General features: G+C 35.6%; 2 protein-coding genes across 2 annotated transcripts in view; both read right to left on the bottom strand.

Annotated features, from left to right (window-relative positions):
• Positions 1 to 27,920, bottom strand: part of LOC141432066 (kinesin-like protein CG14535) — a 343,284-nt gene that overhangs the window by 276,622 nt on the left and 38,742 nt on the right. The window lies entirely within an intron of this gene.
• Positions 13,788 to 27,920, bottom strand: part of LOC141432065 (THAP domain-containing protein 2-like) — a 213,616-nt gene continuing 199,483 nt past the window's right edge. Inside the window, exon 4 of the mRNA XM_074093448.1 lies at positions 13,788 to 13,802. The gene's annotated coding sequence lies outside the window, so the exon portion shown is untranslated. The remainder of the gene's footprint in view (positions 13,803 to 27,920) is intronic.

Genomic DNA, 27,920 nt, shown 5'->3' with positions numbered 1-27,920 from the left:
CACGTCGACTTGTTTGTGAGCACTCTAGGGCGCCTGATGACAGAGTGCAAGAGAGTGGCGGAAGATCAGATGCCTGCGAGCTCTATAGCGTAACTCACCTAGATATTATCTGAACCTCGTAAGTCCCCGTGTACTTCACAAAGTACAAATCAATTGTAAGAATAACTGCCGAATGTACTTGGTGGAGTACAAATTTTTCAAAGAAATATGAACTTTAAATTTATGTAAGTTATTTTCAAAATCACAAAACTTAGAATTCTCGCCTTGGTCTGTAGAACTATTTATGATAAAAAAAGTCAGGACTTACGAGGTTAAGTTAAGTTCATTTACTTTTACTTAAATGAATCAGTAAGTGGTGGCAGCTTTATCTGTAAATTGTAATTTTTTTATTTTTTAAGAACCATGTAGGTACCGTTTGTGCCCAAATAAACCTTAAAACATTAAGTATTGCAAGTTTGTGCCGGTTTGGCTTTAGCTGTTAGGGTACAAATATAACTTTAATAAATAAATAAATATGCCTTAAGTTCCCATAAAAGAAGACAAAAAAAACTGCGACAATTATTTGAACTAGGTGGTGCTCTGTGGTGCTATACATTATAAAAACTACAAAATATCTGTTATTGATCACCATAAAAGTCTAAGATCGCTTATGTATTTGATGAAATTTGCTATGTTACGTAGATAGCTAAATATATGGAATAACACATAGGCTTTTTTTGATCCTGATATTCCTATAGGATTAGTATAAAACCTCGAAATCACAACCTCGGGTGTGGAGTCCTGAAATTTGGCACATTTGCTTTTCGCGCAACGTCAATTAAAACTATCGTATACCTAAATTTAGGAATTCCCACGACATTATTTTTTTGCAGACGAAGTCGCAGACAATAGCTAGTTTATATATAAGAAACAATAAAACATAGTTATGATACACCATAACGAATAACATTTAGGAATTATAAGGAGACCTATAAAAACATCAGTGAAAATGGCTTAGGATAAAGCTATAGATATCGTAGACTGAACAGAATTCAAAAATCTTTTCATGCTCTAACAGACTAACCTACTTTACATTATAAATATCCCTTGCAAAAATTATAAAACTGATATATCTCAAGGAAATCTTCACGTCAGCTAATGATTTTACGACTTTTCATAATTTGCCCTGTACCTAATGTATAAAACCAGCCTAACGGTATAGAGTTCAAAAACTTATTCAGGTGCCTTGGCTTGGTGTTTAATTATTAACATTCATAACCGTTGGTAAGTGAATTTATGAATGTATAGCTCTTGGCAATGATGCTTGGTCTGAGATCTAGCGAGTTGTGCCATTACAACGTTAACTAAATTATGTATGCTCACTTAACCCCTTGAGAAATTGGTCATTAAAAAAAGCATCTTAAAAAATTCTAAGATTTTTTTAAATTGACAAAGTTTTTTGGATCCTTCGGACGATGGTTTTCGATTCGCTTAAATTTCACTGAGCAGTAGTTCTACTAATAACTCAAATTATATTGTAATCTGATAGAATTCCTTACTCTTGTTTACGTAGAAATATAGGTATGTGACTAAATGTAAAATGTGATGTATCTAATTTACAAAAAAGTTAAAAAATAATAATATATCCCATTAGAATGGCAGTCCATCATTCGTGCAATTAGTTTACTTTCCTAATAAATAAGTTCAATTTAAAATTGTTACAAATTAAATTGCATACAGATTATTTAAAAAAAACCGGCCAAGAGCGTGTCGGACACGCCCAAAATAGGGTTCCGTTCCGTAGCGATACGAAACTTAAGACATATTTTCTAAGAATTTCGTATTTTGAACATGAAACTACCGTGAGACTAATAATATAAATATATTGACCCAGATAACTCACGTCTTAAATCGAGTTTAGCTCGACATGTTTCGGGCTAATCCGTAGCACTAAACTCGATTTAAGACGTGAGTTATCCGGGCCAATATATTTAATATTTCGTATATTATACGGAATCTTCCACAGTTTAGCTATATTTTATACCTTAGGCTGCTATTTACTCTTAAACTACTAATAATTCTCAAGCAAACTTAACGATATAGTTTTCCTGAAAGTATGATACCATCCTGATTTTTTTCAATTTTTCCACCCTCCGATTTAGATTTTATAGCGACGCTCGATTTTAATGAAAAACCACAAAGTAAGTTAGGCTCTAAAACTGCACAAAACAATCCACAGTATTTGCAGTAATCATAATATTATTGATACTAATACTACTAACAGAAAACAATATACAAACAAAGTTAGCGCACGTTATTGGATTTATCGCTGAAAGTGACACCGCGCCTTTCCCAGGTAAGACAAATACGCTCATTTCCTGCGGAGAGCGCCGAACGTCCGCGTCCGGACAAATTGTACCCAAACTTCCTATTCTGGCACAAGCGCTCCAATTACACCATTAGCTGGTTTTTAGCAAGGTATAAAGAAGTTCCTTTACTTTTGACACAAAGTTAAGAAAAAAACAACTTAATCGAGAGCTAAAAATATGAATATAATATACCATCTCAGGTATATATCCTGACAAAAAACTGACGACAAGGATCATAATGAATGAACATGGCAATAAACGGAACTAACGCCGGTATCTTGCAAAACTTACTTGTAAGTTTTGTAACTTTGTTCGTGGTTTATACTTCATATTTTGAGATTAAAGTACTTAACTAAGCTGGACAAAATTACGTAAACTCGTGGAGGAATCCCATTCAAGCAAAAAACACAGCATTTACTTTTATAAGATACGCAGGACTTGTAAAAAAATATGGCTCTGTCCATCGGAGGACAATTTTGCCAGTGTCAGTGTCGAGTAATAAAAAATAAATATATTGTATAATAATGTATATTGCTTTTGACATTGCTGTTTTGACTAGTTTCAATAATTGCCATAATAATAAATATTAAGTCTAGGTCGACGATGTAACATCAACAATTCATTAATATTTAGAATCCTTTTGCAGCTACTTGGAAAAAGAAATGGCCAAGTTCTTCGGAATAAGCCCGCCACGTGCTCAGAGAAGGCGCAAAGTTTTGCCGCTTATTTATGGCGGCTTGCGGTGCAAAATCACCATTTTTTTCTATACCGCAGTGACTGATTGCCACGTAAACTGATTTAATCTCGAAGAAAAGAGTTATGGGTCGTTATGAAATATCCAAAGTTCATTTAATCACTTTAAATTAAGATTTTGGGACGGGTGCGATTCCGTAAACGGTAGTATCGTTTCTGGCCAGGCCGGCAACACATCAACAGTACCAATGGTGCTATAGGTGTCCACGGACTGTAATCACTTACCATCAAGTGCCTAATCCTGCCTCATGCAAAACTACACCGAGAGTGGAAAATAAACATGTGATAAGTTTGTGCTTGTTTTTTCATGACATTGATAGGAACAGACTAGATAGAAAGGTCGAAGACATTTCCTAGAAGCTGTCAACACTATCGAGGTTAAGTTTCTTACAGAAACCTTCTTAGAATAAGAATATGATACGTTAGACGTAATACAATTCAATAAAAGCTAGCTTATTACTAGAAAACTAGCTTTCGCCTGCAACTCCGCCTGTGAAGAATTCGTTTATCGCTATCCCACGGGAAGTACCTATGCAGTTTTCCGGAATAAAAACCATCCTGGTCGTTCCTAATCAAATTTCATCAAAATCGGTTCAATCGGTTCAGTGGTTTAAGCATGATGAGGCGACAGACATGGATACAGAGTTATTTTCGCATTTGTACTTTAATCATAAAAATATTAGTAAGGATAAGGGATGTTTAGTCTGTGTCTTTTTTCTTTGCTATTTAAGTAATGTAAAAAACCGGCCAAGAGCGTGTCGGACACGCCCGAAATAGGGTTCCGTAGCCATTATGAAAAAAAATAGTTTTTTTAGTATTTCGTATTTTGTACGGAATATTCCAAGTTTAGGTATATTTTATCCTTTTTTTTACTTTAGCCTGCTATTTACCTACTCTTAAACTAGGTACTAATAATTCTCCAGAAAACTTAACCGTCATAGTTTTCCTTGTAAGTTTGATATACTTACTACCATCCTGAATTTTTCAAATTTTTCCACCCACCAGTATGGATTTTAGAGAGGGGAGACGCTCGATTTTAACGAAAATTTGCACTTTTAAGTTGAATATTTTGCAAAAAAATCACTAAATCGAAAAATCGTTTTAGCAATTTCCTAATGGTTTTAAAAGACCTATACAACGATATCCCACACTACAAGATTGGATGAGGAAAAAAATCACCCCCAATTTACGTCTATGGGAGGTACTCAAAAAAAAAAAATATTGTTTTTTTTTATTGTACCATTTTGTCGGCATAGTTAACATATATATTCGTGCAAAATTAAAGCTTTTTAGCATTGATAGTCTCTGAGCAAAGCCGCGGACGGACAGACAGACAGACAGACATGGCGAAACTATAAGGGTTCCGTTTTTGCCATTTTGGCTACGGAACCCTAAAAACTAGCTGTCGCCCGCGAAATCATCTGTAAAGAATTTACTTATCACTATCCTGCAGGAGCTATACAATTTTCCTAAATAAAAGTATTCTATGTGTTATTATTAGAGAACGGATTTGAAGTTGCGATTACAAGTTTAATATGGATAGACGAATACAAGTAAGTATTTATTTATATCAAAAAGGTGCGTAATAAATAGGATCTATTGTGTTTGATCTGTATAAAGCTCCTTTAATTAGAATAAAACATTTTTCTTTGCACAAAGTTTGTTGCAAGAATAACATTTATTGAATTTAATTATCTATAACATTGCATTGCGGTAAGTAAGTAAGTAATAAAATAGCTGCAAGACTAATGAACAACATATGACATCTAATAAATAAATCTATCTATCTAACCAATCGCACTAGTCATTTATTTATTTATTTATAACAGTTTACATTTGAGGCTCACAGTACAACACCAAAGCGCCTAGAATGCTAAAAATAATAAATCTTACTCATATCCATATTAAACTTGTAATCGCTACTTCAAATCCGCTTTCTAATTATTAGGACAACGAGCTCCAGAGTGTGACGATAATCATTCAGCAGACGTCACAAGTTTGCGTGAAAAAGATGAGAACATTAAGGCCAATGTTTATAATATTAGGAAGATATTAGGTACCTTTCTCAAAACAATAACAAATACAAACATTGGAACATAGAACCTCCACCTTTTTTGAAGTCGGTTAAAAATACCGACCTGTACGAACTTGGAATAAGTATAACCACTTTTATTACATTTTGATCTGTCTGAAAAGTTACAAACATGAATTGAAATATAAAACTTCACCTCCAAGTGCAGTCAATACTCAAAAGCATTCAAACGCGTCGATTCGGTGCAGAAATTCTGGTTTACTGGTAAAACTATTCAAATTTTATATCTTTGATAAAAGGGAATTTGATACCGTTCCTGAAGCATTGTACATATAAATACCCACCTACCTACCCACCTATAGGTATCTTACTAGGTGGCTATCTTGCTACTTGGCATTGTACGCCTCTTAACATCGTAGATAGTAGGTACTCAATAAGTTAAGTACGCTCGCTTCTTTATTTAGAAATCATTTCTATGAAAATATTGACTGGAATGCGTTTATTACATTTCGACAAAATGTGGGCCTACATTTTAATATGTGAATACTTAAGGAAGTATAAATTTAAGCTATGATTTAAGTGTAATTTTTAAGCGATACGATAAGTAAATATTGGCAGGCTTGGCACGGGTGCTAGTGCATGAGTGTATGACTAGAACCAAACTTAACTTACAAACACATCTTACTTTGCGTTCCTGGACATTATCCATGGTCCTTTAACTAGTGCTCAGACTGTAGACAGAATATAAGCGTGTGGAATAACCAGATTAAAGTCGGGAACACTGTCCTAGTTGAATTTCGACGAGTTTCGGTGCAATGGATTATACCACGAGCTGCATTGACGTAGGTACTTAATAATGCTTAGAGATAGATGAATAATGTAACATTTTGGTGCCACATTATTTATAAGAGCTAAAAGTGCGAGGTGATTAAAAAGTTTTTTACGCCTACGCTGTCAAGAGTGTAGCGACTTAGAGAAGAAGAGAGAGAAAGAAGATTACAATTTTATTGTTGCACCTAGGTAGTTAACTACTAACTCATCCATCCATCCCAGCCTATATACGTCCCACTGCTGGACACAGGCCTCCTCTCAGAACAAGAGGGCTTTGGCCGTAGTTCCCACGCGGGCCCAGTGCGGATTGGGAACTTCACACGCACCATTGAATTGCTTCGCAGGTTTGTGCAGGTTTCCTCACGATGTTTACCTTCACCGCAAAGCTCGTGGTAAATTTCAAATGTAATTCCGCACATGAATTTCGAAAAACTCGAAGGTGCGAGCCGGGTAACTCATCAACGAAATATTATCTTACTTAGTTATTTCGAATAGAAACAGAAAGACGTGTACGCATTAACAACGAGATTAGCGAAAAATGACTGCAGGGAAGGCAAAAAGTGGCAACATTGATTCTAGAAGAAAATACATACTTACCTACTGTCTTGACAATACATTTCGAATTAGCAAGACAACCTGCCCCTAATAGTGTTTTTTTAACTGTACCTAACTAATCTTAAATTCTTCAGTAAGTATCAAGTAGTAGGAGGTGCGCACGCTACCAGGGTCACATGGGCCCTAAAGAAGTCAACCAGAGACGAAGGACTAGTTAATATTCCGTCGGCATTAGGCAGGCGACGAGTTGACGACAAACTAAATGCAATAACGTAACTATTACCACGCTGCTACCAGGACGTCATAGACATTGGAAGTGTGTAATGTGTATCTTGGATCTTGGTGTTATTACATGTATAGAAATAATATTTTCTACAACTTACATAGAATTTGGATGAAATTCGATTATAAGGATATGTAGCTGAATCATGAGGACTACTTTTTGTAACAATATTCTTACGGAATTGGCATTTACCTACGGATATAAAATCTCGAAATGTGAACATTGTTAGAGGCGTAGAATTTTGCTTAGTTGTTCTTCATACAAACTTAAATTAAAAACACTGTTTTATCTTTGGTGATTTCCCTTGAAATTTAGTTAAAGCTTTGAATTCACCGGGCTTAATAGCGTACGTGAGCGAAACAACGAGTAAAAGCTAGTAATACATAAATCATTGACTTTGATTTACTGCCTGGTTACTTGTGTTAAATAAGAATATGAAATACGTATGCAACAAATCATAAAAATATATTAGCGTGGCGTAAAACTGAAAAATAAAATGCATGGCGTCAAATGTCCGCAGAAAAAAATATATACCAAAAAGTTTTACCAACTACAAAAACCATGAAAATAATATCAATCCGTATGAAATCGATGCCGCAGCACGAGCTAGCAATAAAGATATCAAACAGTCAAACAATAACAATATATTTGCTTAAATAAATAATAAAATTGGTCAAGTGCGAGTTGGACTCGTACATGAAGGGTTCCGTAAACAGTTCAGTAAAAGTATTTCTTAAAATTCGTCTAATATAAGTTTTTTTTGCTGACTGTACTTTATGCCCCTGTTTACCAAAGTACTCGTCAAGACGAATCAAACGACTCCAAGCTCGATGCGGACGTGTCGTTTATCACAGAGTTCCTATGGTCACCCGCTAGCTTTATCATCAGATCAACTCCATGTTATAATAATATTGCATTGTCATCGGATTTATACATGCTTGTAAAATTTCAGCTCAATCGGTTGAAGATATCCACTTCAAATTTGAGTTGAATGATTCCACTCGAGCAAACATAGTTAATACACGGCAAATAAAATAATAATATAATGCTTGTAATAAGTTGTTGTTAAAAATTTCATTTTTAATACAAGCTTTTTTTGACGAATGCACTTTTTTATGTCTGTACTTGCATTGTCATCTAAACTACATATTATTATCTGTACCAAATTTCAAGTCGGTACTCTTAACTATTGAGGAGCTCCCTCCTACAGAGACGATCCTGGCAGTACCACCAAGATCACTACCAGATTATTGTATTGTCACCAAATTTACATAAGTATGCCAAATTTCAAGTCGATCGGACCACTGAAAGAGGGTCAACTTTAGCTTCTAAGATGTGACCCAAACAAACAATAAATAAATACATAAACAAACAGGGCAAGCTAAAGAAAAGCTTCTAAAAATATCGCCGAAATATAAGCACATGTGCAAGTATTTCGAATAAAAAACAATTTGAATTCTCATCCTCTTTGGCTCTGGCTGTTTGCTTCTGAAACCATTGCCCACACAGCGACGCGCGCGGCTCAAAAAAAATGGCTGTCAGCGCGGTTCATTCGCGGTAATTAAATAATAAGAAATTCAACTAGTGTGGATAACTTTTAAACTGTATTATAAACCATGTAAATAGTGTTAAATACTTAGTATGATTTTTTTAGTGTAAAAAACAATAGGTAAACATAGTGATTATTACGGTGTGAATTTGGCGAACGCTTACCAAAGTTGGCTTCATTGAGGTTTGTGGTTCATAAATTGCTTTATTACTTTTGCACAAAAACGAATAAACCACACAATCAGACAGTCACTATATTATATTATCGAAGCTTTTATAAAACATCTTTTAAATCGCAAACTTAAAGGTACATATTCAAACGACATAGCTAGCCGTTGCTAGACAACTAAAAACGCTGAAAAAAACACGTTTCTTGTATGACAACCCCCTTTAATTTGTAACTTTATTTTATTTTTAGTATTTGTTGTTATAGCGGCCACAGTAATACATAATCTGTGAAAATTCTAAGTGTCTAACTTTTACAGCTTAAGCGATAGAGCCCTGTGACAGACGGACGGACAGACAGACAGACAGACAGCGGAGTCTCAGTAATAGGGTCCCGTTGGCACCCTTTGGGTACGGAACCCTAAAAAATGCTTTTATATTGTGAACAGAATACAATCTAAACCAATACATAATAGGTAGTAAAAATTTCATTAGTCTGTTATGTATAGGGGATTACAGGATGACAATAAGTACTTTCATTGTAGCTTGGTGCGGGTGACAGCTGTCAATATCACAAGACTAGAGAGTCAAAGTGTCGAAACTTAGTCGATAAATGTAATAATTTAAAATCTTATAAGTAATCATAATTAATGTCATAATTAAACCGATCGATTAATACGCTAATTTTGATGAGAATATTAGTGAAATTCTAAATTGGAATATTATTTGCCACTTTAGTAAGGCTAAACGGAGTTTACAAGAATGTTCGTTACTTACCAATTAATAAGTACCGATATAACTCACGATCCATTAGGTCCCATCACTTAACGAGTCTCTGGTGTTACGTTACATGCATATTACGTTTCTTAACTTTTGTGCTTTTAATTTTATTAATTGATTATAAAAATCTGAACATATTCAGGCTACAACTGAAATATACTTCCATAATTATATTTAGACCGCAGCAACTTTTTTTGAGTAAAACGAAACGGTGCATAATTGTACGATTTCAGCGTCACGTGTCGTTTCTTTTCGGCTTTATATTAACTCTATGCCTGGCTCGTTAGAAGCTCATTGTGACCCCTATTTTTTTGATGGTAGGTACCCCTACGGCGGTGTACACGAATTTTGTCGCCACGCTTTGACAGGACAATAGTAAACTACGAAAACAATGAAGAGGCATGCACGGAGCAATACCATACAAATTATGTGCCGGCTTTAGATAATATGAGCCTTGCAGTACAGTTGTAAGATTGACGATTCTTTAACCAGTAACTAAACAACTGAAAATAATTTTGTTTTGCGTTAAAAGGTAAACATTGAACGCGTGTTAAATAGGGTGACAAAGCTATCAGTGCATTGATATATTAAATAACCTTTTTTTTACAGTTTGTATTTTGATATAGCTAGGTTTTGTAATTTTATTTTAGTTTTTACTGGAATGGAATCATCACCAATTGTTTGATCACAAGGTCAAAAAAAAGTTACCTTAGTTAAGGGGTTATTCACTTAAAAATGCTCAAGCAATATTATTAAAAAACTGGTAAGGCAATTTTAGTCGATTAAATCTGTGTACAAACTTTTACAAAATTCATATATTTTATTGAGCTTATTTTCGTCATGAGACAAGTGACAAGTGGAGAGAGACGTTTGTAATAAATAAACAAGCAGTTTTATAGAAAACACATTCAACAGCAATCAGAAATTTTGTTAACATTTTACACTAAGGGGCTGTTTCACCATCCATTGATTAGCGTTAACCGACGGTTAAATGTGATGCCGTCTCCGTCTATTCGAACAAAACAAATAGAGACGGCATCACACCTAACCGCCAGTTAACACTAATCAATGTATGGTGAAACAGGACCTAAGACTCGCAAATTTACTCAGTAGCTCTATTAATGAAAAACAGCGCTTTAACAACACATCCATAAAGAGAGTATTTAAATTCCAGTTCCTGCGAATCCAACCCAGAAGCTTTACCATACCCATCTCTCATTTTGATGTATAGTTTTGCGAGGTGTTCTAATATGCCGCGCGCCATTTCTCTTGCTGCTTGACTGAGGCATACTTGTTGGTCGAGATGAATAGGTTCTGCATGCCGCTTTTGAATTACCTACAATTGTGTTGGCTTCATAAAATAGATAGAATATTTGGTTTTGCTTTTATATTTCACGATTGGTGTAAAGAAATTAAACTTTTAAGTACTAGGTGTTATTTTGGATTGAGCTAGTGGATAAGTACTACGAGCACTTTATTTATTTTATTACTTATAAAAATAGCTGCTTTTTATGTTTTTTTGCATCAGACGTCAAAATAAATATGGGTCCGTAACACGAACTAAGTCATTGCCACCCTGCCAACACATCTTCTAGCTGTCATCGTCACGATTCTCGCAATCCGCTTAAGTTAGTGACGACTCGTCACGTCCATCACAATCGTCACGTTTCAGTGTGTCGCAAATAGTTTACCGTTTGACCTTTTTTGTGTTAGTACCTGGAAGCAAACATTGACTGAATGTAACAGAAACCTGCATGGGTTTGTTTGTATCTGTTATCATGCCTTTCATCCCTAGCTCGTGCAAAAGTACGTATAAAAACATATTATAACAACGTACTGACCTTCGTATTAACCTTGGTGAGTAAACGCCAATATAGACTACGAAATTTTGTGACAGAGCGAGTGGCAAGCCGCCCACGTGTCCTGTGCTTGAAAACAAGTGCCTGGTACCACGAAACACAGTGAGCGCGTTGAAAAGCGACGCCCGCCATACAGTTTGCGATAATTAAGCGATAATCGCTTTTGAGACGGTATCTTAATTTTTGTCTACTCTCTGCGAACAGACTTAGTTGTATAGGTACCTATCTATAAACGAGTTACATTACTAAATGACTAACTATCATTCAACTAAATAGATTCCAAAAAAGTTACCAAAGATGGCCGAACGTCACTGTCACAAGTGCCATTGTCATTGCGACGTTCCAGATGTAACCAACCCATGCACATTAATAAAAAAATCGTCTTATAATATTTTGTTTTTATTTAGTCCTTAAATGGGTACCGTCAACAGAAAAACTTAACAGGAAACAAAAACTCAACAACGAAATTTACCACGAGTATAGAAAGCATTCGATCAATCCAAACGTCAGGCCATACGACGAAGTGCAAAATTCAAACTTCGTAGTTTGCCATCCCGCTGACGCTCAAGTTATTTAATACAAGTGTCAGAGGGACAATACCAATACGATTCGATTTCTACTCTGTTCAACTCTCCCGAATGAAGCGACAATTGGAGATTTCATGGTGGCCCTCTGGCCTTCTACAGCTTTTCTCAGCTTCTAAAACTTTTTCATTTTATTGGCAACACATGAGTAGTTTTTTTGGAATCTATATACGGCTTTGAGTAGCCTCACTGCGCAACCATCGAACTGTTCAATCGATTTGAGTTTGATTTTCTTTTTTCGGTGCCTACTTTGATATTTAAATTTATTGATCACATTTTAATTGTACTTAATAGTATTGACATGTTCAATAGAAAGTATGAACAAAAAGGAAAAACGAAGCGCGTTGAGAGGACCTTGTACCCCTATAGGTATGCAAAAGGTCACTGGGAGCTATTTTAAACTAGCTTTAACCCACGGCTTCGCCCGCATAAGAAATAGCTTAATGCCATAGGTATAACATAACTGAAATGTTGTATTTTATGCCCGTGCAATTTTTGAAATAATAATATACAATGACAACCGTTTACTTCCACGATTTTTATTACCATGGAAACGCAATAAATAAATTTGTTAGAGTTTGGCTTGAAAAAAGGTTACGAAAACAATTTGAAAGGACAACGTTCGCTCGCAGAATGCCATCTATTGATTGCAGACGAAGTTAACACGTCATCTTGAAAGCCGAGGTACGCCACCGTTCTCGGACAGTGCCCTCTATTTTTGTTTAAACTTAAAATATTATCCCGCGGGAGCGCATAACTGGGATATCAAGTATCCTATGTCTCAATGCAGACCTTTGTCTATCGGTTTTGTACGCCAAGTTTCATGTAAATCCGTTCAGCCGTTATTGCGTGATTGAGCAACAAACATCCAAACATCTTCACAAACTTTCACATTTATAATACCTACTCCTGTTGAGCTGGCAAAGTTGCATTTAATAAAATCTTGCATTTAGAGCCCCATGGCCAGAGGCATCCTGTATTTTAATATTTTGATCGTGTTACAGGGACACCCAGTATATACTGTACTACTAATAAGCATGAAATTGTAACAAGATCCAAATTTATTTCCGGAATAAGCCGCATATAGCAACACAAATAACAATATATCATCCCCAAACCACAATATGCATCCCATTGCATCCCCTGTTTACATTTTAGAACGCAGTTTGTTAGTATTCACTAATTGACACACAGACACCCCCCCGCTAAGAAAATAACCATAAAATTCACACCCTTCGTGACAGAAATAACAATTTTGCCAAACATCTGTCCTAGCCATATTGGTTCTATTAGTACGATTTTATGATGAACAGAAGTGTTAACGTTTATTTACATGTTTTATTGCAGCTTGAGGACTTAATGGAGTAGTGAATAACGACTTATCTACGATTAGCAATGCAATTATATATGTACTAAGCCAAGAAAGTCGTGTATACATATTTTTGTACTCATAATTTTGGCAGTTTCGATATTTTTGTAGTTGACTGTACTTGTTCCAAATGCGGATTGGTTCCCGATTCGCCAGATTCTTGTTTCGACGGATTCTTGCTTGTTTTGTTGTTGCACAATAGGTTGTATTGTTTAGATGGTTCATTTGCCCATGGTTTATTAGCCAATTGCAAGCAAGACAGTAACGTCAAAAAAACGCCATCTAGCAATATTTCACCTGTCTTTTAGCCCTCATTGCCTAGGATAAGGTGAGATTCATAAATTTAAGGACAAAGCATAAATTTCCAGGACAAATACCACCTTAGTCCTCAATAATAATAATATGATTAAAGCCACGACATTTCCATAGTTTTCTTTAACTGAAAAATTTCGACGAAACAAGAATCGGGCGAATACGCATTACATAAGTAACCTAAACTAACCAAACTAAAAAAGTTGGAAGACCCCCGACATTGTCATTTCAAAGTTCAATATCTCAAAAACGGCTGAACTGATTTTTGTCAAAATATAGAAAAGAACTCTACCGCGAGGAAGCTGATTTTCACATAAAAAAACTGCACTGAAATCGGATCAGACAGGCAAACAGACAGATTTGACAGCGTCAAATTTATAACACTCCTCCTTTTTTACCGGGGGTTAAAACTAGCTTATGGCTGTTTTTAAAAAAAAGTGTACCCTTTTAATTTTGGCAAAAATATGGTCTTCCTACTCAGAATCAAGAGCACAATCGATTTTGATAGTTTAACGCATTCACTGCCACCGACGCTTATATGCGTTTTTGGAACTTCCCCCCAGTGCCGCTTTCATAATTATTCATTCATTTTAAACGCACATGTGCGTCGGTGGCTCCTGTGGTCAGTCAAGTCAAGTCAGGTCGTAGTGAATGCGTTAAAAAAAGTCCGCAAAAAAAATTACAGTTTTGTGACGTTTTTTTTTTCATACATTTAGTTTGTATGAAAAAATTAAATACATATATTTTAAAAGAAAAGATACACTTTTTTTTGAAAACGCCCTTATACAAAAGCAAAAAACGCGCACCGCGTATGACAGATTCGAAGCCATTTTTGGAGTAGACGTCAAAACATTTTGTCGAGCATCGTCAAACACATGGCTCTCCCTAAACTATCAGTTTCACATTCGTCGCGACCTTGTAAGGCATCCGTTTATTTTTATAACACTATCTCGATAGTTCACGTTTCACCGTCCCCGTAGTGCAATGTGATATTTTGTCAACACTAGTGGTTTCTGAAGGATGCCTTACTACTAGTGATTCCCTCCTACGCAAAGCTCATGTAAAATCGCTTTGAATTTGGATTGTTGGTTGAATTGAAGGGATATATCCAACCTTCATATCTTAAACGAGCAACTCTTGTATACATATTTATTTATTCTCTTAAGATTTTTGCCAAAATTTGCTAACTATGTGGAGGCTTTCGAGGGCGAACAATTGATCTACCTACAGTTTAGTCATATCTCTGGGAAAGTGTTGGAGTTGCGAACTTGAGGTCTAAAGTTCAGTCTAGGTCAGACGCAACTTAGTTCTTAACTTATTGTTTTCATTTATTTGTTGTTGGAATCTGCGCTATGGATATGGAATCTTTCTAAACTGTGTTTTTTTTTACTTATAAATGTTATATTAGACAACTGCCACAATACACTTTTAGATTTAAGAAATTTGTAAACTGTTTTTTGTTGATGTTGTTGTTTCGAAATAAATTTTATTAATTCATTCATTATCATAATAATTTGTTGGCAACAATAATAAGCATGATGTATGTGATGACATAAACACAAAAAGAAAAAATGATGTAGCTTTATATGTTTAAGTATTTAGTTTACGTTTTACTTTGAAAACTTATTATTAGTCGTATTTAAATACGAGTAAGTTACTTTCTTCAAAAAGAAACACGATTGAGCAATAAGAAAAAAAATTTGGGCAAAGCTGGGTCGGCTACGTACTCTATTGTAAATATGCCGAATTTCGATTCAATCCGAGAACTGGAAGTTTGGCTCAAACTATAACAGGGTGAATTTAATAAAAGCTGTAAAAATTTATAGACCTTGACGTTGGTCAAAGTCAAAACGAAATAAAACCTCGGGGTGGCAAAGCAATTTCTCTTCAGACTTGTATTTTCAAACTCCAAACAATGCCCTCATTTTTATCTTTACCCAAAAGCAAAAAACACAAGCGTCATCAGTTTTTCCCAATTCATCTCTAAGAGTGTCTCTCAACTCTGCACTCAAGTGCTGTTCGGATGGGTATTATTGGACCTCCGATAATATTATCTTATATGGCCACAGAAATGCCCGTGTTATTGTCATCGCCAAATATTATGAGATTTCTCGTTGATTTTTATAGAAATCTTTTATAGTTTCCATGTACAGTCGAGTGAGAAATTACTTCACTATCTACTTCAATTTAGTTGTACGAATTCTAACATTAAACACTATTATAATTTACAAGTAAATGCAACAATTGTCCATTATGTTTTATTTCTAACTAGCGACTCACCCCGACTTTGCTCAGGTATTTTTTTTTAAAAGGTCTAGCCTAAAGTGAAAGTAAGTAGAATTCTAGGTCGTTTCGAGAATGTGATGTTCCTATCTACAGACCTTATGAGCTCCATTAAAAACTTTCAATTTAATTTATTTTGATGTCTACTTTACAATGTATCACACCTTGTTTAAGGCTAAGGAAAAGTTAAAATGAATGCCATCATTATAATATTATCTCAAAACTTTATAGAGGTAAAAGCCAGACGCGATTTTATTACGTATGTCGGGTTCTTTCTCGTTTATCTGCTTTCTTATAAATTCGAAGACTTACATTGTTGTTTTGATAGAAATAGCATAGATTGTAAATATAGACACTTAAATCTACCACTATCACCACTAGGTACGGTACCACTAGTATTTATCTTTAAGTGATTTAGGAATTTATGTGCGAAATATATTTAAATTTTACCAAGAACTTGTCGGTGAAGTAAAACATCGCGAGGAAGCACACACCTGTGAAAAAATTACACCATTGAATTTCCCAATCCGCACTGGGTCCACGTAGGGTCTACGACCGAAGCCCCATCGTTCTGAAAGGAAGTCTGTGCCCTGCAGCAAGACTACATAGGCCAAGATCACGATGATGATGACGTAATCTATGTAAAGACCGAAGCTTTAAAAGAAACCAACCTCCTCATTGCTACCAAAAAGAATTCAGTGTTCACTGAAATTTAATTTGATTTTAACGTTAATTTCATTTTTAATACAAGCTTTTTTGCTGACTGTACTTTTTGTTGACTGTACTTATATTGTCACCCAAACTATATTAGCATACCAGATTTCAAGTCGATGCCATTAACCGTTGAAGATTTCCGTCCTGTGGAGACGATCCTGGCCGGACTACCAGGATGTCACTACCACATTATTGTATTGTCTGTCACGCAATTTACATAAGCATACCAAATTTCAAGTAAATCCAACTAGGTACTGGAAGTAGATCGAATTAAACTTGCAAGATTTGTTTACAGACAGACAGACAAACAGTCAACGGGACAAGTGAAACTAAATAAGAGCTTGTAAAAAAATCTTCGATAATTGAGAACATTTTATTATACCCGTTAAAAATAACCGTGCACCCTTAAAACCGCAGAAGATGTATGCATGCACTTAATTACCGGACGATGATGAAAATTAGCGATATTATCGCACGGACGACGTACCGAGATACCGCAGCTCTTGCCAACTGACGCGCCCAATCTCGCACAAATATGGTAGCTCATTATTTACAAGTTTTATTGCGTGAGGTGTAGATTATCTTCCATTAATTTGGGGTATAAAGACCGGCACGAAAAAAACATGTGCAGATTTTTGATTGCAAAAACCATTTCTGTGTATTTTATTTAAAGAAAGTAGGTGATTCGTATTCTTTAATTGCTTACTAGGGAGATAAAGTGCGAACATTTCTCTTATTAGCATCCCCGTATGAAATTTCCGATATGTCTAAATATTTTGAGAAACGGATATGAAATAAATATCTGCTCCAGCTACATAGGCCTCTAAGACTAAGTGTACGACAAGTGTATTCGCAATTTTGAATGTTAGTCAGCTATTCTAAGCTAAGTGTACGACAAGTGTACGCAATTTTGATCATGTCAGTGAGAACACCTTGAGTAGTGCATTCAAATTTAGGTACAAATTAGTGACAAACTACGCTACATAACGTTACTCAACAGACGGCGATTTCAGACGACACAGTTAAATAATCAACAAAATCAAAAATAGTATTCTGATGCTAAATGCTTTTTCTCGGTCGTCTATAATAATAATATATCTGCTTGGCCGGCAATCCCCTACTTCCCGGCCTCTACAGTAATATACTATTAATGTACTGTAGAATATTACTGTTTCAATAAAAGCATAGCATGACTTTCGTAGTTTTATTTTATTACCATTCGCTTTGGCTGCTGGATTACAAGTCAAACTCCCAAACCTTTTCCAAATGTTTGCTTATTATTTTTTAAGCGTTCATATTTCGAACGCGGCCTTTCAGCCAGATATAAAATATTCAGAAGAGGCTCAGTTACAGTGGTAACAGTACCTACTAGTGACCAGGATGTTTGCAAAAAATCGTGTATCGCTATCCTTCAGGAACTATTAAATTTTCCTATGTCCATCCTTCCTTTAAGCGAGGAGAGGTAACATACAGATAATTATTTTATCATTTAAATACATGATAAATTATTTGTACTGAAACAAGTCTAACCTACATAGTATGATACATGATAAGTTACTCTCAGCCAATAAGTAACTGTGTTACCAATAACGTACATTCACACATTATAATACGTCTTGTCAGTCGTATTGGACATTGGTGTTGAATTATCCTCCCTTATCTTAAAACAAACATCATTTCACCAGCTGAAATCAACAGAAATATGGTAAAGTGAACCTAGTGTTAGTACAAATAAGGAACAATCAAGTGACATGTCAACGTTAAGTGTTCCTTGGTGAAAAGTGAGCAGTTCTGTGGTTGAAACGGTTCTCAATAATTTATTACTTGGATTTAATACTGGCCATTGTGTGAACGGCTGTGCGTTTCCAATACACGTGCTGTACCTATTATACGCAGTGTGCAAAATTTACTTCAGGATTTTGGATTTAGTACCCAGTAGGTAATAATTAAGATAGCAGTAGGAACTTAAATACATAATTATAATAAACATCCAAGACCGCCAGAACAAATATTTTGGGAATCGAACCTGGGACCTCAAGCTTCGTAGTCAGGCTCCTCAACCATCCGGTCGTCATGTCATGGTCATATATAGCTTTGGTTTTGACGCAAAAAGAGGGGTGCTATAAGTTTGACCGCTATGTATGTTTGTGTGTCTGTCTGTGGAACCGATTTGAATGCGTTTTTTTTTATTTTAAAGCAGGTATTCTAGCGATGGTTCTTAGACAAGTTTTATCGAAATCGGTTCAGCCGTTTTTGAGATATTGAACTTTTGAAGTGACAATGTCGGGGGTTTTAGCTATATCCCCAACCATCTGGAAACTAGATAGAGATTGAGGAAATGAGATCAAGAGCAGTTTAGGAACTCGTGTATTATTTGTAAACTGGCTTAGTGGGAGAAGTTGCTTGGGCAGTTAAGCCTTTATTAAGTAATCGTCGTGATTCTAAGCTCTAGGTGCTGTAGTGTCCACCCATTATTTGGGACTACTTCATCGTTCCGAATGGCCGACTTGAGCAAATGCTGCTCTCAAGTACGGTCGATACAAACTATGCGTTCGTAATATGCGAACCCGCACAGACTCTGACAGAGACGCGATTCGCAATCAGCCACGAGACGTATGATCGATGAACTGTAGTAGTTGTAGGTACTCTTTAGTCATTATATAGGAAGATGCTTTTGTACTTATAGTGACTAAACTTTAGTCTACACTAGTCCCATTATTGCTGCAGATAAAGGATTTTACACCCATGATTAGCTTAGCACAGCTGTTACATTAGAATATTACAGCTGCAATCTTCAATAATAACAAAAATAAATGTACCTATAACACAAAACGCCAAAACGGCAAAAAATGGCGTCAAAACGGCAAAAACTTATTCGAAAAAACGTTTTACTTGGTTTTACGTTTTACTCGACTACCGTGGCGCCGAAATAGTAAGTTTTCTTCTAAAGAACTTTTGCTTTTCAATATAAAGCGCCATCTAGCGGAATTTGGAAAAACTAATTCACGTGCACCTAAAGCTTACAATGATGTAAAAGATCGGCTTGCGTAGCTTGTTCAAGTGTTATCAAAGCTTTTGCCTAGATGGCGCTAGTAGTTTAATAGCATCAAGAAGTAGTACCTACCTAGGTAAAGTGAAATAAAAATAATTATAACAAAATACAACATAGAAAGAAAGAAAGAAAGAAATAAAAAATTTATTCGTGACAACATGATGGTAAGAATGGATAAAAATAAAAAAATAGTTACAATTATGCATGTTACGAAATGGTCCGAAATCAGCAATCTGCTGCTGTAATGTGTGTTTTATACAAGGAGTTAATTAAATAACTGAAAACCAGAAAGTAGTTTGCTCAGAATCGAGAGTAGAATCGATTACATCTTTTTTTAAATCAGGTTATGTTTGTGTTTTTAAATTCCTATTTTATTATGCCCAGTCTAAAAGCTTCGACTGCAACAGGCGCCAGTTAAATATTTTAGCGAGGTTGCATAGTATTTCGATAATTTAATACCTACTGGCCAGGCCAGTTTGCTGTCATTGTGTGATTTTCTTCTAAACACGTCAAAGCGCAACTGACAACAAATCATGTGTAAATTAAGTAGAATTACTGACTTAGCAAAACACAGCATATATATATCTTTTATAATAATGAAGATATTCAAAAATAAATTCAATCAACTTACTTAAAATGAAAAAATATTTTTGGGGGGTCTGAGGTTTTCAGTTATTTAATTAACACCTTGTATATATTTTTTTATTTCTTATCATCTAACTTAAAAACAGGGAGGTTTGACATAGTTGATTCATTATGGTGTAACTTTGTTCAGGGAATTGATCTGTTTTAGGGAAATTTTAAATTTGACTGTGCCTAACAAAACAAAATATTTAAGTTCCAAATAATAAATAACTACGTATATAAGATAATTTATCACTGCACCAAATTACATGATTCGTGTGTAGGTAGGTATCGCTATGCCGTGGGAATTACGCATTTCTTCTGGATGACAAATGAAATCAATAAGGGTTTATTATAAACTATCTTTTTGTAAAATTTAATCCAAGTCCGTTTAGTCTTTTTTATGTGATGGAGTGATGGAGTAACAAGCATCTATAGATCCAAACTTTCGCTTATGATATTAGTAGGATGATCCATGATACTAAGGTTCTATGATAATAATCATAAGCCTTTTGAAGGAAGTATACTAACAATGCTAAGAAGGTAGTGGGCTTAACTTCTGGCCACAATAGCAAACTGGCAATATCAGTCATATTTCAGCTTAGTACGTAGCAGTGGCGCAGCGTCCGTAGAACCCTATTCCCACCGGTTTGCCCAATATTTACAAAATAGAATAACAAGACACAGAATTTATGAAAGATATAAGCGATCATTGCTTCGGCTTTACCACGGAAATATCTGACGCCACGCCAAGTATCAGGAGTCAGCACGCGGTCCGCATATTTTGCAAACGCTGCCCCCATAGGAGCTTAGTCTAATAGTTATGTAGGTATAAAATAAAAGTCCTCACGGGAAGTTTCAAGTGCAGTCCCTCTCTTCCCCCTTGCGAGATATGTGAAGGTACAACCGCGGACCCATTCCCTGTGGTCAACATTCCGTTTGGCGCAATTTCGGCAGAAATAAACAAACATTTTCGCCGTTCATTTGTGTTGAACAAAAATGTTTAAATGGTGCTATTTTTTTATAAAGGTTGTAGAGAAATATCGTAATGGATATACTTGTTTCTTGAGAATACAGCCCGATTACAATGACTGGTAAAAATGTAAAACCCAGACAAACTTTGTTTGAGGCAGGCTTAATACTCTATTAATTGACTCTCATAAAACCGTAAATGCTTCTTAATGTGTACTTAATAATCACGTAGGTACCTTCAGTACCTAAAAGAAGCTTGTATAAAAATAAGTAGCCTTTTTAGCAAAATAAAATGATCCCGTTTTTATCCCGAGTTTGATGCTTTCTTTCATTAAAGTTATTGTAAAAGACAATAATATTAAAAATTAATTTAACTGAAACTACCTACTTACCTACATATTGAAATTTACGAATAGATTTTCCACCACAGACATCGATCCAGAAACTGCTTTTGTTTTAACTTAAATAATAAGTTTAACAATTTCACGCATTTCTTTTACTGTCATAAAAAAGTTTCTGAAGGCGCTCAAACAAGCCTACAACTTGTTTCCTTACTTTTGTTCCAATTGCTCCGGAAAGAGTAAGAAAAACAAATAACGTGTCGCAACTAATTGTTGTTTGTTTCCCATGGCGTAAAACTTGTATGCGATTCAGTGACACAATATTTCATCATCAATCAGCCTACAGCAGTCCCTATCGGGCCCTGTCCTCGGCTCGTCGCATCCAGCTTCCACCAGCAGCCTTTCGCAGATCAACCGTATACCTACGTTCGCTGAGACACGGTCTCCCTTCAATAACTCGTTTACTCCACCGGTTATCAGTTCTTCGGCAGATATGGCCAGCCCACTGCCACTTCAACTTGCTAATCTCCATATCGATGACAATAATGTTTGATGCTACTTATTTATATTATACTTCAAATTTATGAAATAACAAACATACACAAGCGTATCTAAGCCATTGTAAAATTGACAGTGATTAGTGCTTAGCTTACCAAATCTGTACAAAAAGCTAAACATGAGTAAATTTTATTTCCAAATGGAAAACGTGTTACCAGACCACAGCCGTGCACTTATAAACCGCGTGACTGCATTTTCGGTCAGTTAGACATACGTTTGCACCCCACTGTCCCTGCTCTTCACTGCATCCCTCTGTACTTAAGAATAAGCCCCTTAGAGCGCAAAGAATGCGCTTGCGTGGGCTCAAAACCACGTCACAAACTAAATAATTGATTGATACAGGCGACACTTTGCGTGAGTTCATATCCTAATACCAACCTATTACGACTACATTGGTATACAAACTCCAAGCAATGACAGAACTGAACAGAAAATGTAATCCTACTAAAGTTATAAATGCGAAAGTTTGTGAGGGGTTAACATCTTCAAGCTAAAACGTCTGAACGGATTTGGATGAAATTTGATATTGCACACCTAGATCTAAAACGGTATCAACTCAAAATAATACACCATTTTAATTTAGACCTACATTTAATTTGAAAGGCCTATATTTAAATACTCTATTATTTTGTTTTAATGCCCTTTTTTATTTAGCTGTGCGATATGTAGATAGCGGAGCGTCTGTAATAAAGCTTAAACTACTTTTTATCCCAATATTCCCATGACATTAGGTTAAAATCTTAAAATCACAGCCGCTAGGCTATCATAAAATTTTGCACGTCTGTTTTTAATGCAACGACAATAATACCAACGTAATTTTTGGCAATTTCCACGGGATTTTTGTTAGTTCCACCTTTACGCTAAACAGCTGGACGGCTTCGGATGAAATTTGGTATGTAGATACCATAGCCTACTTTTTATTCCGATATTCCCACGGGATATACTTATACCGACTTAGATTCATAAAAATTTTGTACGACTGTTTTTAATGTCAATTCAAAGAGAACCCATGATGTATATTGGAATGGAAATTCCCATTAAAATTTAGAAAAATTCTGAAATTTCAATTCAACTGTCAAACCTAATGGTTTACACGTCCGAAGCCGCGGATAAAGTCTAGTAACGAGGGCCAATTGACTGGTAAAATATTACTAAATGGCGTTAGTATCGTGAGGTTTAAGTAGGTATTTGACGTTACGGTCTTGCTTGCAATTGGTTCATTAAGCTAGGTAGATCTTTAGATCTGCGACAATTGCAAGCAAAGAAAGTTCACGATACTAACGCCATCTAGCGATATTTCATCTGTCAAGTAGCCCTCATTCATAAGAGGCAAACGATGGCATCACGCTACTCAAAGCAGTGTTGCCAGATCGGATTTTTGAAAATCCGTAGGCGTAGCAAAAAAATCCGTATAGAAATCCGTATTTTGCCGCTGTAAAAATCCGTAGATCTACGGATTTTTTAAACAGGTTTATTTGACAGTTTCTGAACCTTACAATGTTGTTTATAGTTAGTAGAGAAATGCAGAACAAATTAACTTTTCCACGATTTATAAGTTCATATCAACTGTCTGTCGACTCAAAATCTTGATTTTCTAACCAACACACGATGACCTTGGCCTTGCATTGCATTGCATCATTCATTCGACAATTTTGTCATTTACGACTCCGTTCGACCGTTCCATTTTACGTAATTTTGCCATCTAACCCAACTGTCAAGAGTGTCAAGTCAACTCAACTTGAAATGATCACTATGAAGGCTGCGTCAGCTGCGTATAACGAAACGCAAAACTTAAAAATAGTCTATTTTTTTAAGCAATTCCGTTTCAGGAATTGCGTTTCATGATACGCAGAAAACAACACTCAGTTTTTTTACTCAACACGTTTTGATGAAAATTTGGTTAGTCTTAAATTCCGTAGATTCAGCAATAATTTCCGTAGATCCGGGAACTAGGCCTAAAATCCGTAGATCTACGGAAAAATCCGTAGATCTGGCATCGCTGACTCAAAGCAAGGGTCGGTGTAATTGCCCGGGATGTGCAAGGACGAATGTGGTGCACGCGCGCACTTTACGCCCGTGAGCACTGCGGTTGAAATCCATCTTGCTTAATGCACTCAACGTGCCTGCAACTAAATGCAGTGCAAAGAAAACTAGCATATTCGCAAAAACTATCAGAATATGACAAAATATAAATTAGGTAAGCTCTTTTGATTTATTGGTAAGTTGTTAGATGCCTGTCCGTCTAATAAAAAAATAAAAGTAAAAAACATTTTAAGAACAAGCTTTATATGCTGTAAAAAAATTAAAAATTAAAAAACCCCCGACACAAAAAAACGCCAGCAAAAATATAAAAAAAACGCCCGAAAAAAACGCCGATAAAAAAACGCCGCCAAAAAAGAAACGTAAAAAATAATTATGCACCACCTAGCTGTTGCCCGCGACTTCATCAGCGAAGAATTCGTTTATCCCCATCCCGCGGAGACTATGCTGATTTCCCGCAAAATTAGCCTAAGTTAATTTAGTATAAGTACCTAGTAATATTTTTTTTATCTAATCGTCGTCGGTGTCGGGGGACCGCTAACACCCCTCTTTTTGCGTCGGGGGTTAAAAAAGAATATAAACATAAGGTTCACCATGGCTTCACCAAACCAATTAACTCATTACATTACACAATTTATTAGGTGCCTGCCTATGATGTAATTAAAAGCTTGTCGCGAGATTTACTTATGTAGATGCCATTATACTTTTTTTCGTAAATCTCGCGCACTCACTATCCGACTGTCGCTTGTCACACAAATTTTACAGCCAAACGGCAGCTAACGTCATAAAAATTGTCAAAATGTCAAAAACTGTTTAACATACAAACGCGATACGCACGTGCGTTGTAAGGCTGCTTTATGGAAAGATAAACGCGCTTTCAACGCGCGTTTAAAAAACGCGGTGTGCATAGGCTCTAAGTACCTATTTGTATATTTAGTGTAGGTACAGTCAAGTGCAAAAATAAGTATCTACTCGAACCACTCAAAAATATGTTACTATGGCCTTATTGCGTCGGAATAAGAGTCCGTGGTACTTATTTTTGAAGCTTTGAATAAGTTCATATTTTTATCTTGACTGTACATCTAATATTTGTATAACACTATCTTCATGCGCACATACCTACCTCATTTATAAATTAAATTATTAAAACAAATTAGTCTGCAAATTCTACAAACTAAGAACTAATGCTTAGCATGAAAATTCCATAAACAGAGAACAACTTACGAACTTTGTTCTTCACAAACAAATTAATTAAAAGATGTCTAAGATGCAAACTGCACACCAACTTAACTTTGCGCATGTTTTTTACCTTTTCTCTCTCTCCTCTTTGGCTTTCTTGCTAACCGAGTGCAAATGAGGATTGTAGTGAGACTGGTGAAGTTCATCACACTCCCATAAATGCTTTAGAAGCTAGAAATAACGTGAAAACTACGAGTACTTTGAAAATTTCACTCCTATATTTAGGAGTGAAGATAATGACAGTAAGTACGGACGGACCCAATGTATTTGCTGGCCAATACTCGTATAATACCTAGTTCCAATTGATACAATTATGCTTACGTCAATGACAGCTCCTAAGAAGAAAATTGATAAATTTTGACAAATTAATACCTATATAGAGAGTTATTAAAACATATCTATTACATTATCAACAGGCATACTAGGTACTGTATAATATAATTTTATATAAGTATTTACTCACAAATGTGGTGAAAAATGTTGTATGTCAAACGGGCGGTACTGGAGCTATGAACATAGACTCATTAAGGCCCTCAGTCTTCGAATTCGGGCTTCTAATAGACTCTCGTTCGTACGAGTAATTCCTTATTTACCGCCTTCAAGACACAATCTAGTATTAAAAACAATATGTGCAATTTTTTTGTATTAAAAGTTAAGTCACATATTCAACTTTAATATGAAAATGAGCACCCTCTAAAAATATGACAGGCAATGGGCAATGATTATATGTATGTACATAATAATCACGGGACACGTTAGTGATGGTTTTATTTTGGTATGAGTTTGTGTACATTGCTAACAGACCTCAATATAACTATATGCGTGTTATGTAAAGTTGAAGAATTTTAATCGCGCATCATGGTGGAACCCTTTTGCTGATATTCCACACAGCTGCCAAAGAAATCATTGTGAAATGAATTCCACCCTGATACGCTATTCAATTTCCTCGACTACAAAGTCAAGCTAAATTCATTGGAACTTTCAATCACTAATAAGAAATGTATATTGGTCTATATAGTACTGCTGCTTACTGTCACGCAGTGCTAAAGGGCGTTGACTTACATTAGGTACAGCTCAGTTTGGAACTTGCAAGAAAAAACTTGCGAATATAAGCTAAAGGCAACTCCTTTTGTAAGTGCTTTATTGAAAAACTGATTAAAGCTCGGACACAATTGCGAATAATTTAAAATTAAAATAGAATTCTCACTTGCGTGGGATCAAATTGTGCGTGGCTAATAGTCTGTTTTTACCATTACCAATAAAAAGTTGGGTTTACGATCTGTTTATTTTGTAACTGGATACTTAGTGTAGTTTAGCAAACTTACTATTGCTTGAACACGCGAATGAGATTACTATGTTGGAGAACAGCTGTTTCAACTGATGAAGGATTAGGCGCGACGCAAAATTAAGTTTGTCCGTCGTCTAAAGTTTATTTTAGTTCTAGACTGTTTAATTTGCAACGCAGGTACTTATATATTAAAGATAATAGTTGTTAGGTAAGGTAAACGTACGAGTGCTCGACACGCTAATGCCCAATAGTCGACACCCTGCTGTCATCGGCTATTGCTAATGACATAAGATTAAAGATGCCAACTATTGGGACAGTGACGAGCACTCGTATGTACCTATACTAACATGAATGTGTATAATTTTATATTAAACACTTAATTTTTTTCATATACAAGTTGTTAATAAACTTTATTTCAAGTAACATGACTCATAGAAAATACAAAAAGAAAAGAAAAAAAAATACACATCATACCCTAATTGCATAATAAGAACAATAAAATAATCAGTAACTTATTGTGTCCCTTAAAGGCTCATTACCCCCTCTATTATCCCCACGCTAGGTTTTTTTGTTAATTAGGTACACTTAAAGGGACAAACTGAACAAACTGGACTTATCATTTCATTCTATTTAACCTCCGACGCAAAAAAAGCGTTTTATTACTTTCACGTACCTATTGTGAGTCTGTCTGTGGCATCATAGATCCGAAAAGGATGTAGCGATTTTGAGGAAAAATATTTTCAAGGTTTTGTAGTCGGTTCCATTTTTAAAAATTCTACGTTTATTTAGATTCTACTGAATCCTTCTCTGCTTTTCGATCCCTCGATGCAACAACGCTTGAATTAAAATATCCGACTTACCTATATCGAACCCCGGTCGTTAATCATTATTTTGCTTATTATTTATAAATATTGAGCAGTAAAGTTGAAATTAGAACAATCATAATAAACAATGTAAAGTAAATAAAACGCAAACAGACTTTGCTGTCATCACTTCCTACGACTCTAAATTTAGTTGCATTTTGCCACGCAATTCCCAACATAAACTGACCGGCAGTTTGTATCCAACGGCAGACACATTAGAGGCCAACTTATATTGGTTAGAAAATCACCAAAGACAGTTGAGCTATGATGAGATGAATTTTTATCGAAGACGAAGGTTCAAATTAGACTAGTTTGGAAAGACCAGTGACAATTGAGCTAAAGTTGAGTTAATTTTGACTTTAACATAAGGTCAAGTTAAATTGGTTGTCTGTACTGAGAAACGCCAATAAATGCAATATTGCATTTGCACGTGCGTATACGCATCGGAAAACGTTAACGGAGCCACATGGGAGATCAAAGAGCCGGACGAAGTAACCGTTTGTGAATGAATTTACTGTTTTGTTATA

This window comes from Choristoneura fumiferana, chromosome 10, assembly GCF_025370935.1.
Source record: "Choristoneura fumiferana chromosome 10, NRCan_CFum_1, whole genome shotgun sequence".
Taxonomy (NCBI): Eukaryota; Metazoa; Arthropoda; class Insecta; order Lepidoptera; family Tortricidae; genus Choristoneura; species Choristoneura fumiferana.
The sequence above is the reverse complement of the archived record's forward strand: the minus strand, read 5'-3'. Positions and strand labels throughout refer to the sequence as shown.